The 12,345-nt window shown below is 51.8% G+C and overlaps 1 protein-coding gene across 6 annotated transcripts in view; it reads right to left on the bottom strand.

The window, feature by feature from the left end:
- Positions 1 to 12,345, bottom strand: part of SEPTIN9 (septin 9) — a 166,921-nt gene that overhangs the window by 78,276 nt on the left and 76,300 nt on the right. The gene's annotated exons all lie outside the window — the stretch shown is intronic.

Here is a 12,345-nt window from a genome sequence, read left to right as displayed (position 1 = left end):
GGCCAGAGCCAAGAAAGGAAAGTAAACAGCCTCTGCTCCAAACGACCCGCCTCCCGCCTTCCTGCGGGGAACTCGGCTTATTAACTCCAACAGCAGCAGCCGAGAGAAGGGCAGCGCTGCCGTGGCGGCCCAAGGAGGCTCCGCACGCCGCGCGGCACCGAGGGTCACGCAGAGGCGCAGCCAGCCGCAGCCAAACCCCGCGGCCCTGCCAGCCTCCAGGCTGCCCTTCCCCAGCATTTGCACCGAAACGTTCCCAGGGCCAAGGCATCCTCCTCCGAGGATGGCCCGGGACCGCCCGGCGTCCCCTCCGGGACCAGCCACCGGCCGGCTCCTTGGCAAAGCCCCCAGGGAGCCGCAGCTCGCGCAGCCTCCCCCAGCCGTGGGCCAGCTCTGCAGGGACAGCTGGGACCGCGGCYGTCTCCACTGCTTACCAATGCTTTCCCCCTCCTTGACGCAACTGCTTCCCCAATGAACCCTTCCCAGCACAGCCACATCCTGTCTCGATGCAGCGGTCGTCTGAGATTTTCTCACCGCCCTTTGGGCTGATGCTGCCYGGCGTCCCGTGTAGCCTGGCCCATGCTCCGCTTGCCTCCCCAGCGGGAATAGACCAGGGATGAAGCCCTAAGCCCAGCAAGGTGTGCTTGGAGGCCTGGGGCCTGCTGTCCAAGCTCCTCGGGACAAAAACATGAGCTCCTGACCCTAAAGTATATAGGAACTCACWTGGTCAGAGAAGGAGCAAACTCTTTTTGAGTTTCTTCCTCCTCGTGCTGCCCCTTGCTACTGCGCTGCCGATGCCTCCACGTCGCTCGTGCCAAGCTGTCCCGCGCAGGCATTGGCAGGTCACGAACCAGCGGCTACAGCTGCTCTTCGAGGATCGTGCAAACAGGGAAGAGGGGGCAGAGGTCTGGTCCAAATCCCAGCAGCTTATACAACAGCCAAGATTTTCTCGAGAAGTTAGTGGCAAGCAGCACGGCTGGAGACTCGTATCTGAACCTTCCTCTCTCCCAGGACGTGTCAAAGCTTCGGCYGAGACCCAAAGTCAAGGCAAAGTCTCCCAGCTGACATTAGAGGGCTCGCTGGCTCCTGCCCAAAGGTTCTGCATTTCCTTGCATGCGACGCAAACCACCRAGCTACACAGCACACCACCACCCCAGGGCTCCCGGTCCACATGGGAAGGGAGGTGATCAACAAGGGAACGTTTGCTTTTTTTTCCTAAGGGGAAAAAAAAAGAAAAACCAGAATGCACCAAATAGCAGTCAAGGGGATGCTTTACACAAGGAAATCTCTATGCCCAGAGCTCTGGAGAGACCAAAATAAACAGCCAGGGATGCTGTTTCCTTCAGGACCTGTGCTAACTGCTCTGCAACCCGAGCCTCGGGCTCTGCAGAGACTGCAGCACTAAACTGCTTCCCATCAAACATCCTTCGCCCCTTGCATGGTTTCTGTAACCCAGGGGTTACATTTGCTTGCTTGCTTAAGCACTGAAAGCTTTTCTTGCATTTTCAGACACACAAGAGCCTTACGGGAATAGGCCAGGCGGTCGCCCTGTTATTTCACACGATACAATGGTATCGTTTCAGAGCGCGGACTTTCTTTAAACTGCTACCAGATGGCGACCTCCTGTTCCCGGGGAGGGAAAAGGGGGAGGCTGTGTACCGCAGGTGTCATCTTTCAAGGAGCCCTTTCGAAACCCCACAACATTAACCGTTCATGGCCGTCAAAGATTCCCAGATCCTTATCGCCAGACAGCAGGGCGATCGCCTCCGCTCTCTGGCCAAATCCTAGTTTAAATAGCATGGTCTCCGCATTACTGTGCCTCTGGGGTCATTTGGGTTTGGTATTTGGAGCCGCTTATCCAAAACCGCTGTCTGTGATGCTGCCGAATAGACGCCACGACCCATAAAAAGGCGGACGCGTTTTCACGAGCTGAAGGACCGAGCGCAGGAAGGGCGAATGGGACGTTACCACCTTGCCGCAGGCCAGAGACGCGCGGCCTCCCTCTGCAGCAGGGATTCAAGCCCCTCCGGAGAAGGGCTGAGGAGCTGCACACCTGCCGCAGGGCCAGAGCAGAAAATCGTCAACTTATCCTAACCGACACGGTCCTCGTGATGCCCAAAGCCCCTTGCGGGGCTCTCCGGGGTGCCAAAACCAGCTACACGCAGCCCGCAGGGCAGAGCTGCCAACAGTGCCGGGCAGCCGGCCGCACCACACACATCGGCGTTCCCCCTCTCCGGAGCGCTTTGTATATTAACAGCCTCCAAGCAGCACAAGAAATTCAGATTCCTCTCTCACATCTGGGGAAACGAAGGCAGAGTTTAGCAACTTTCCAAAAGCTACTGCTCACTCAGTGGAAGATGGAAAACTAGYAATGCTGGATCATGCCCCTGAGCTTGCACCAGGAGCTTTCGTGTCTTTCTTTTGCCAAACAATCGAACTTGCTGCAAGACACGCATATATTTTATATATGCATCTCAGAGATACATATAGAGAGATATGTCTGAGATGATGTATGTGATGCARTGACTGATAGATAGATGCAATGATTTGCTGCTGCAGCACAACTCTCACGAGCAATTAGGGGCACACACAAACACACTTCTGCTGACTTTTCAAACAGCATTAGGAAAAAAAAAAGGTTTCCATAGATTTCACAGCCTAACGTATAAATTGCATATAGAAGATAACACTGGCGATGTGCTGTCAACATGCAGCACATCTTCATGAACTGTGCAAATAGCAACAAGAATTGAATTACAGAGGAAATTACGTGCAAGTTCAGGGCTCTGGCTTAAACAAAGATTTTCGAGCTGCAATTCACATGCACTCAGTGAGTTATAAAGATAGCCTGTAGGAACCATGAAGTAAATCCAGTCATTTACCAGAACTGAGCATGCAAAAGCAAACTTGGAACTAAGAACAGGAAGAAAAAGAAAAAAAAATCCAAACTCAGATTAAGCCAAAACCCCAGATTTCCAGTCCCTATAATGGAGTTCTAGAAAGGTTTTAGCTCCAATTCTCTGCTACACTGCAGTTTATATAATCATTAACCCTCAGCAAAATGCTTCCAGATCAGAACAGTGTATTTTACATCTATTATATTCGTTTCATATCAGTACAGAAAATTACATAAAGTATAGAGTATCCAGCCCTGTATTACTGGCCCTGCCGCTGGCTTTCTGTGCAGCTTTCGCCTCTGGTYCATGCTCCAGTTTCCTAAAGGGAGGAGAGAAGAGGGAAATAACCTTCCTCCAGCCCCAGAGGGCTGCAGATTTTGTTTGGTTAACTAATATTTCTAAAGTTCCTATTGCCCAGTAGGCAAAATTAGGATGCAGATGGTATCATAGCCCCCAGGTAGCACTGCACTACCAACTCACAGGGCGCCAAAGCCCAGAAGGGTCAAGGGGGGAGGGGGGGGACAAAAAAAATCCCACGTTCTCAGTTTTAGAAAGCCACAAGCACCATATCATGGACATGTCAGAGGCCAGTGCGAGCCACTGTCACTGGTGAGTCACGAGTCCCAAAGCAGAGGTGCCCAAAGGGCCATGTCATGTGTGACTTGGAGGCCACAGCCACTTGTCTGCTTGTGGAAGAGCAGYGATTAAACTGAATAAACCATAAGGTGATCAAATCTCTGCTCARTAATACGCTCCCATGGCTGGAAGGAATCAACAGTGCTTAAGATATTAAGAGAAAGGTGATTTGGTACGAATGGCTCCCCTGCATGGTGCGGACAGCAGAGTAGAGGCTGCGGTGTGCCTCGCAGCTCCCCCGGGCGCCCATCCCCAACCCGGCCCACGCTATCAAYGCTCTTGCCCTTCCCCAAACCCATCTCAGCGCTTCACCTCCGTCTCAAGAGTGGGGACGGCCTCAACAACCGCTACAAAAACGGGAGAATTGCAAACCGAGCCAACAGCATCCCAAGCAGCCGCTGGCTGCTCCCGACAGATGCCGGCGCCGCCGTTGTCCCCTGGGACAGCTTGTTCATAGCAGGAGCAAAATACACACAAGCCTCGCAGGGCCTGACAGCAGTATAAACATGCCGTCATGTCACTTGTTCTCAACGGTCCAGGAAACCAAACGGGCTCCCACTGACCTCGAGGACATTGCAATGGACGGACATGGGGAGGAGGGAGGGTAGGAGCAGAAGTGGGAGCGACAGCGGTCACTGATATCGCTGTGGCCAGCGGCAAGGGGAAACGTAGTTCTGCTCCGGGAGCACACATCTGGATGGCCAGCAGCTGCCTCCAAGGAGGAACTGGAATCCTCTTTCTTAAACTAAAACTGCCTGAAAACAAAACAGAAAGCCATCCCTCTTGCATTTCCCCTATATCTGCATTTCCAATGACAATATGAAGAAACAGCAAAGTCTCTGGCTTCCAGGAGGTATCTCCCAGCCTTGTCACACTCCTCTCCAGAACAAGTCATATGTGACCAGCACCATTTCTTGCCAGGTGCCGTTACCTCCACCATTAACCCTGGCCATGAGTCCTAAGTCATGCTGGAGGACATCCAACTCATCAGGAGCCAGGGGCTGTGTAAGTGCTGATGGCTACTCAACAGCCACCGCCACTCAAAGGCAGGATGGCCGTGCAGACAGCCATGGTGCTCTCTCAGYATTCCTTGTTCTGCAACCGATGTGATCCTGAAATCTCTGGAGGTGCTTTTGATTTTCCCTGGAGGACTCAGCTGGGGCATTTCACACCCTTTTCATGTCACAAGCTGCAAAGTGCTGGCTGCAGATCCCAAGTCCCCCTCTGGGGAAAGGCTGGACCCAGAGTGTTGGCTCCTTTGATAGAACAGTCCAAAAGTGGACTCTGCAGTCACAGCTCAAGTTCGGGCTCTCTTCCAGCTCACTGCAGAAAACGGCAATTGCAAATACACAGGCAGTGGGGAAAGACTCATTTCTCACTGACCCTGTTGTACCAACTTTGTGAGTGCAGATAACCCTGTCATGATGCCACTTCCCAGCACTAGCCTAGGTTACCTGAGACTCATTCTCACTATAAAAGTTAGCCTGAGCTTGTACATCTGAGTTATTCATCTAGCCAAGAGCATACAGGGAAATAAAGAAAGGAAGAGAATAGCAAGTGAGCTGCAAGGGACAATTTCATTGGCAGCAGTGACAGGACAAGCTTCGCTTCTGTCACCAGCTGCAGCATCCAAGCATCAGTCCAACTCCCCAAGAGACCAGTAAACAGCCTTGAAGCACTCTGCAACCCATGGTTGGAAAGGCAAAGAAGACAGAGACAGGAGGTGGACAGAGACAGATTTCAAGTTCCAGTGGAGACACACACTCAAAAAGAGAAAAGGCAAGAGGTCCTCTTCATGTTTCAAAGATAAAAGTCCTGCTAGCAGCCATAACTAATGATTCACTGGAGCTTCAGCCAAATGAGAGCTAAAAATACCCTAGTATTCACAGCATCTGCACCTGGACCACCTGAAGAACAGGGCATGCCCACAGAGCAGTTAGAGGTGCAACAGCCACACAGACATTCTYGTACCAACTGAACCTAGCTACTTGGGTACCAAAAACAGGACATCTGCAGCAACGCTGAGGGAGACATGGGAACAGGCTGCACTGGCACCTATGACGTCTCGCCTTCTTGGCATGCAAACCAGCCAAAAGCCAGCTTAGACAGGCCATGCACCCTGGAGTCAGCGCTCCGGAGAGCAGCCTAAGTGTCCCCAGGAGCTCCAAGTGCTGAGCTCTGTCCAGCAACTTTGGAGACGCAATCACAGTAAAAGCCTGAGTCACAGCTGTCAGGAGATAAGAGCTTTCATTAATCTAGGGGCAGCTTTTCAGAACAAGTCAGGAATGAATAATAAACCTCTTCATTGCCTGAGGCCTGCTCCTCCCCAGCATCCTCCATGGGACAGGGGAAGAAGCGAGGTCTCAGTGGTTTCAGGGTGAAGCCACTGAAGATGGCAGCAGAGCTGGCAGATTCAAAACTGCTGCCTGCTCCACAGGCAGAGCAGAAGGATGCCAGAACCAAATGGGACTTTGTATGTGTGAAATGAAAGGTGGCTGGGACACAATCCTGGCCTGTACTGAAGGGCACAACAAGGTGGCCCAGCGAGCAGCCAGCCCACCCCTGTCCCTTGAAGAGTTTCCATGATGGTGGCTGATCCTCAGGAAATAAGCATTTCCCCACCAGAAAACAAACTTGGATCCATCAACTCATTTTACAGATACCAAGCTGCCTCAATGAGGCAGTGACTTAGGGCTGCTGGGCCTGTTGCCTCAGTGCCCCACTTCTCATGACTACAGAAGTGCCCTCCAGAGCTCACTGCAACATGAGGAAAGGAGAGGGAGAAAGGTCAGAAAAGGGAAAGAGCCTGTATAATGGGACTGCAGAAATACATTGCCTTAAATATCAAATATCAGAGCTAGAAACATGAATATCTRGAGTGATTGTGGGCTCTGAAGACTCCATTATTGTCTTTGGATTTATGACAAGTCCCAGTCCGGATTATACTGCTGCTGCCTGGGTTTTGGCTCCTGGGAAAACGGKCCATTCGGCTCCTTGAAAGGAGAGAGGAAGCTGGGTTGAAAAACAGAAATTAGATCCCTGACAATGCAGCAATGGACGAGCACCTCTGATGTGCCAGGACCCTCACTCAGCAGCAGGTTTGCYAGCATTTATTGGCCTAGAGATGTAGGCATGGTCCCTACGACGCATTAGTGTAACCCAAAAGTGCACAAGAAGTGCTTCCTACTCACTCTGCTGTCATAACCACCAATCTGCAATTAATAAACAGTAAAGTAGGAGAATGATTACATTTCAGTTGAGCCTAAAATTCAGGAAGGGCTTACCAGGATCCCAGAAACTGGTGAATATTTGGACGTGCCAGTATGGCGCACACATGAAAAGCTTGAATTACCTCCAAGCACCAGCAGCAGGCTTATACAGCCAAAGTAGCCAACCTGGCCCAGGTGTAAAACCCTCACCCATGCCCCATCTCTTCCCATCTAACCACTTCTGACAAGTTTCTATTATTAGCACAACACTGTGCTCAGTTTGTCCAAGACTGATCTCAAAGGGACCACGAGAGCTCACCCATACCAGCCAACGCTGGATGCTCGCCATCCTGACACAGAGCCAAGGACACGTTGCTCCATGCTGGAGTGCTTGCCCACCCCCAAGGAGAGGCAGCCCAGCCCTTGTTGCATAAGATGACTGTTAGCAATGACCTTTGGATGATCCTACATCCTAACTAGGGCCAAAGGCTATCCCCAGAGCCCAGCTCATGTGCACAAAGAGATCCCTGTCCTATTCTTCCCTTTCCCACCCCCTCACAACCTCTTTATTCCCAAGAAACTAAATATATAYGGGGAAAAAACAACCTACTCATGCAGGTCTCCATTGCTGTTAACAGACAGATATAATTTTTCCACTCTGAGCATGGAACACCAGCTCTGTTGGGAAAAGATAACTCATGCCTTCCCACAGACACTTTCCTTGGACTATTCACCCTTTCATACCACGTGTTGATTTGGCAGAATACTTCCAACCACTCCAGCCTTTTATCTCCRATTCGGAAACGTAGCTAAGGATGGGAGAAAGAGTGAGAAAAAACTCTCAGAGAGCTCCATAATGCTTTCTGAGAATATTAGAGGTGGCAGCCTGTCTTGGAGCAGCACACATGTCCCATCAGCTGSGAGAGCAGAAGCTGACTCTACCCACACAAGCCTGATGATAGAAGTATCAGAAGAGACTAGTTACAACCTAATTTTTGGAGACAGTCAAGGAAATCCAACCACTGGAGCGTTCAGGAGCTTTGCTTCAATTCTAGAGGTAATTTGAAAGATCTTTTTGCATTTCCTTTTTCCCAGGCATTGAACTTCCACACGCACAGCATGGTTAGTCACATACCCAGTCTTCCACCCTGGTCCCATGCATGTGAGCACAGAAGCACAGCTGATAGCTCACCCTGCCAGCCCACAGCAGGGCTTAAAGGACAGAGGGAGAAGCCTGAACCTAAAGGAGACTATTATGGAAACACTGGCGGCACATCCCTTCTCCTGGGCTTCTCACCATATTGAATTCAAGTCACATCACCCACATAACATTGTGACTATCCCTCTGGCGTGTTACTGCTAATATTAGCACCACGGTTGGATCTCAGCATCTGCAGCATGCAGGCAGCAGCTGCTCCCCTTGCAGCATGCAGCAGGAACGCGAGCCCCGGGCAGCCCTGGGGACGAACTGCAGCCACGCGGCCCAAAGAGAGCCCACACATTTGCTGAAGGAGATTTTAAGGACTGTGGGGATGAACTCATGAGATTCGCACACAGAGAAATGTGGATTTTTAATACGATCCCCTTAGAAAAACAACCTGGCTTTCTGTTTCAGTCTTTAATGAACCTTAAAACCACAGCACAACTCAAGACCTCACTGAGACACAGCCTGTGCTGAAATACTGTAAGTGGCATGCAGTGGGCAGTGCAAAAAGCAAGTGGCAGTGGGGTATCCTACACCAGAAAGGTTGGATAACCCTTCCCATCAGGAGTGATGGCTGCTGACAGGCCTGGGAGGCTCCCAGCCCTCGCAACGCCCAGCTCCTCGGCGGCGTACAGCTACCGCAACTGCTACACAGCCGAGGCTTGCACGTTGACAACTGCATGCTCCATGAGTGATGCATGTTCCACGCTGGCTGCCTGGGGCAGCTCAACTTTGTGATGTTATCCCCAGATTTCACAAGATCCATGTCTGGGCTTGGGCTAAGGCAAAAAAATAAGTCAAGGAAAGCTCTCCGGAGGACTAACCACTGTCAATAAAGGCTGCCTTGCAGTTTCTGCCACAGTGAAGCTGCAAGCCTCCATGTCCTACCCAGCCTCTAGTTCTGCCAATTATGTTCTACCCCACTATGCTACCCTGCAATTTCATAAGATTACAGCACCACGCAGCATTTACTGTCATTTGCATCTGCTATGAAATTCTGTGCTCCAACATGATTACGAGGAATTGAATCTGGTGTTAACTGACAGCATTGGCAAAGAGCATTCAGCATCGTGGCTGCCAACTCACCATCAGCAATTCCCAGCAAAAATGAGCCTCAATTACCCCTGCGATTGCGTTTAGTAACAGGCATGTTCCCCTGGAGAGAGGGCCAGAGCCACAGATCTCTTCTCCCTCTCTTTAAGAAATGCACGTTAGAGCATGTGTGCCCAGTGCTTTGAAACCCTTGATAAAGAGCATCAGTACCCCACTATGCAGTTATCTTTGGGCATCATCACAAGCCACCAAAGATGCAAGTTTCTTAATCTTCAGTATCCCATTATGCCTATAGTTGAATATCTAAGATGCTGGCATTATAGGATCACTCAACCTGAACAGATCAGGGCAGTCTGGGGTCTACACACAAAGTTAACACACTGCACAAGAGTCCCACCACCCGCTTTGAGTACTGCAGCGGGCTCCCTTCCACACTGCTCCCAGTGTGCAAGCAGAGCTGGCGGCAGTCCTCACTCTGCTGCATGGCCAGGCTGGCTGCCCCAGAGCACCGCTCCATTTTGGATCAGCCTCGACAGTCTGATGGCAGACGCGAGCTTGGGAAGTACCGGCACAATTAAGACTGCACCAGTGACACTTCAGAAGACCTGCCAAAATCTATAAACCCAGAAGAGTTACTATTCCGATCTGCAAATGTTGACAAACCACAAACCTAATAACGCTCTCCTCTTATTAAAGAAGGAGGAAGCTCTTGTCAGGCAAGTCAGCGAGTTTAGGGCCTTCACCACTGTACCTGTCAGCTCAGTAAGAAGTGGAAATACAGCTACCTGGCTCAAAGCATCACCCCATCACATCACTGGGCATAAAGAAGAGTGCATGCAATCTGCTGTGCTGTGCTGCCCCTTCACACGTTGCCATGATTTGGAAATTTAACTGTCGTTAAATACTTTGCACTCCTTCATCCTYCGAAAGGGCCCTTGCATCCTCCACAGGCTCACTAAGGGTGACAGTTCCCATGGTCCAGMTGGTCCAGTCAAGTCTGTACCTCTCTGCCTTCCGTGCTCCAGCTGTTACAAGAAACCTGTTGGTCCTGTGTCTGGAAGAGACATTAAGAGGAAGCTGGGCAGGAACCACCAAGGTGGTTTGGAAAGGCAGTCTGCTTGTGACTGGCAAGAAAAAAGAGGGCGCTGGCTGCTGGATGATCTGGTGTTTCTGCCTCGTGGTATTTTTGGCTGATCCTTCCTGCTTGGCCGTGGGCTGACTCAGGCTGAGATACCCACCCAGCAGATGTGAATACTGCATCTACCGCCCTACAGGCTAGAAATTAATTGCCCTGTTCTTGGGAAGCTGCTGTGCAGCTGAGAACTAATTAAATTGTGAAACAGTAGCCTGGATCCCTGCTCAAGGGCAAGGCCAGACCTTTTGGCTGTAGGTACACAGGGCTTTTCCTCAGCCTCTTTCTCTCTACACAGGCAGCAACTACAAAGCACTCCATGGGTTGAAAATCTCACTACGGAGCAGCTTCATGCCATGGAGGAACATACACATCCCGGAACAAACAGCCCAAGGGCTTATAGCAGAGCCTTCATCATAGTCAAGTAGAGAATTACTCACTCTTCAGAGATTTAAATGCAATTGGGGCAGGCAAAAGAAAGGGCTGTAATTACATCAGCATTTGAGTGAGAGCCCTGCAGCGGGGGAAGCATCTCCAGTCCCCAAAGGGCAGTTACAAACACATGATGAAGCCAAGAGTGCAAAACCGATCACCCATTCCRGCTGGTCTCTGCACTCAGGCTCTCGTTAGCCACTTACAGGTCGTGATTTCCCCTGGTCTCCCTCTAAGCCCTTCACCCACAGTGCTCTGCCACAACTTGAGCCGTGCAGAGTAAATCCCAGGGGCTTGAAAAAGGAGAAAAAGGATGTGGCTACATGTTACAGTGACGGCACCAGACTCAGAAGTGTGTGGAGTTCCCAGCTCTGCCACACGTTTCCTGTATGACCTGGAAGAGGAACTATTGTGCTTTCAGCTTCCTCATCTACAAAGCAAGAAAAACAACACTTTTCTCCTTCACAGAATGCAAGGATTGAATTCACCAGGAGGCAGTGAAGTTGTCTCAGCCCACAGCTAGCCATGCAGCCCCTGAATAACTTTTCACCACAGCTCTCTACTCTTTTATTTTTTGTAAAGGCCAGTATAAGAAGCTCAGTCTGGATAAAAGCCAAGAAGCGAGAGTGCATGTGCGCAGGGACGGAGCTGCTTTTCCAAAACTTTGCTCTGCTTAGGAAGACGAGCTCCCCAGGCTGCTTTTTCCATGGCTGCTTCAGAGGAATCTCCACACTCATCTTCTGCCTGCCTTTAACTTATGCACTTTTCTGGCAGCAGCACACGCTCAACTAGGCTGCTTTCTCGTCCTTCCCTGAAAAGTCAGCGGTTGAGCACAGCCACGGACGCCCAGCAAGAAGGCATCCCCTCCAGCGTGCCAAGGGGATTGCAAGGAGACACTGTGCAGCAGAGCTCTGCAGCGCTATCAGGCAACTGGAGCTCTGCCACAGGACAAACGAAAAGCTTTCTAAAGCAGGCAGCTCCTGCTATGGACATTTTTGAAACTTGGACTCATTATCCATCTCACAGCTACTTTATAGCTACGCTTGCATCCAAGATCTGGGAACCAACAGAAAGACCTGCGCCTGGGGATTCACAAACTTTTAATTGTGTCAGCTATGCATTTTCAGCTAAATAAATAAATAAATAAAAACTACGTAACTTGGAAAAGCAGGAAAGAAAAATATCCCATAAGATCCTGCCTCCGCAGATAACAACAGGGTGCAACGCTGCTCCAAACAAAAGGCACCAGGGCACACGGGCAACGCTGGAAATGATCTTCTCCAAACTCCAGCGGCTGCCGGAGGACGCGAGGTGGCTGCTGGCCAGCTGCGGACACCTCAGCGTTTCCAGCGCTCCGGACCCTACCTCGGAGCGCCTGTGCCCAGCAGGTTTTTCGTGCGGCTGAGGAAGAAAGAGGTCGCGCAGCCTGCGCGTCTGTCCGCTGCCCTCGCCAGCGGCGGGGCCTCCGCCGGGGCCGGTGACTCACCGCAGCTGCTTCCCCGCGGCCCCGAGCGCAGCGGCTCCCCCGCCCCACGCGCAGGGCGCCGCCAGGTCCCCGCAGCCCGGCGGGCGCCGGGACCCCCGCGGGAGCGCGGTGCTCCCCCCCTCCGCCCCCGCCGTCACCCCGCAGCGGGGCTGCGGCTTTCCCCCCGCGGCGGCCGGCGGGCAGCGCCCGGCCCCGCTCCGGGCAGCGGCAGCTCCTGCCCCYTCCCCGCAGCGCTTCGGCTCGACGTGCCGGAGAGCAACAGGCAGCTCCCCCCGGCCCCGGCCCCAGCGCCGCGGGCT

This window comes from Rhea americana, unplaced genomic scaffold (assembly GCF_003343005.1).
Source record: "Rhea americana isolate MKP2758 unplaced genomic scaffold, rheAme1 scaffold_21, whole genome shotgun sequence".
Classification (NCBI taxonomy): Eukaryota; Metazoa; Chordata; class Aves; order Rheiformes; family Rheidae; genus Rhea; species Rhea americana.
Note: the sequence above shows the minus strand (reverse complement) of the source record. Positions and strands in the feature narration are given on the sequence as shown.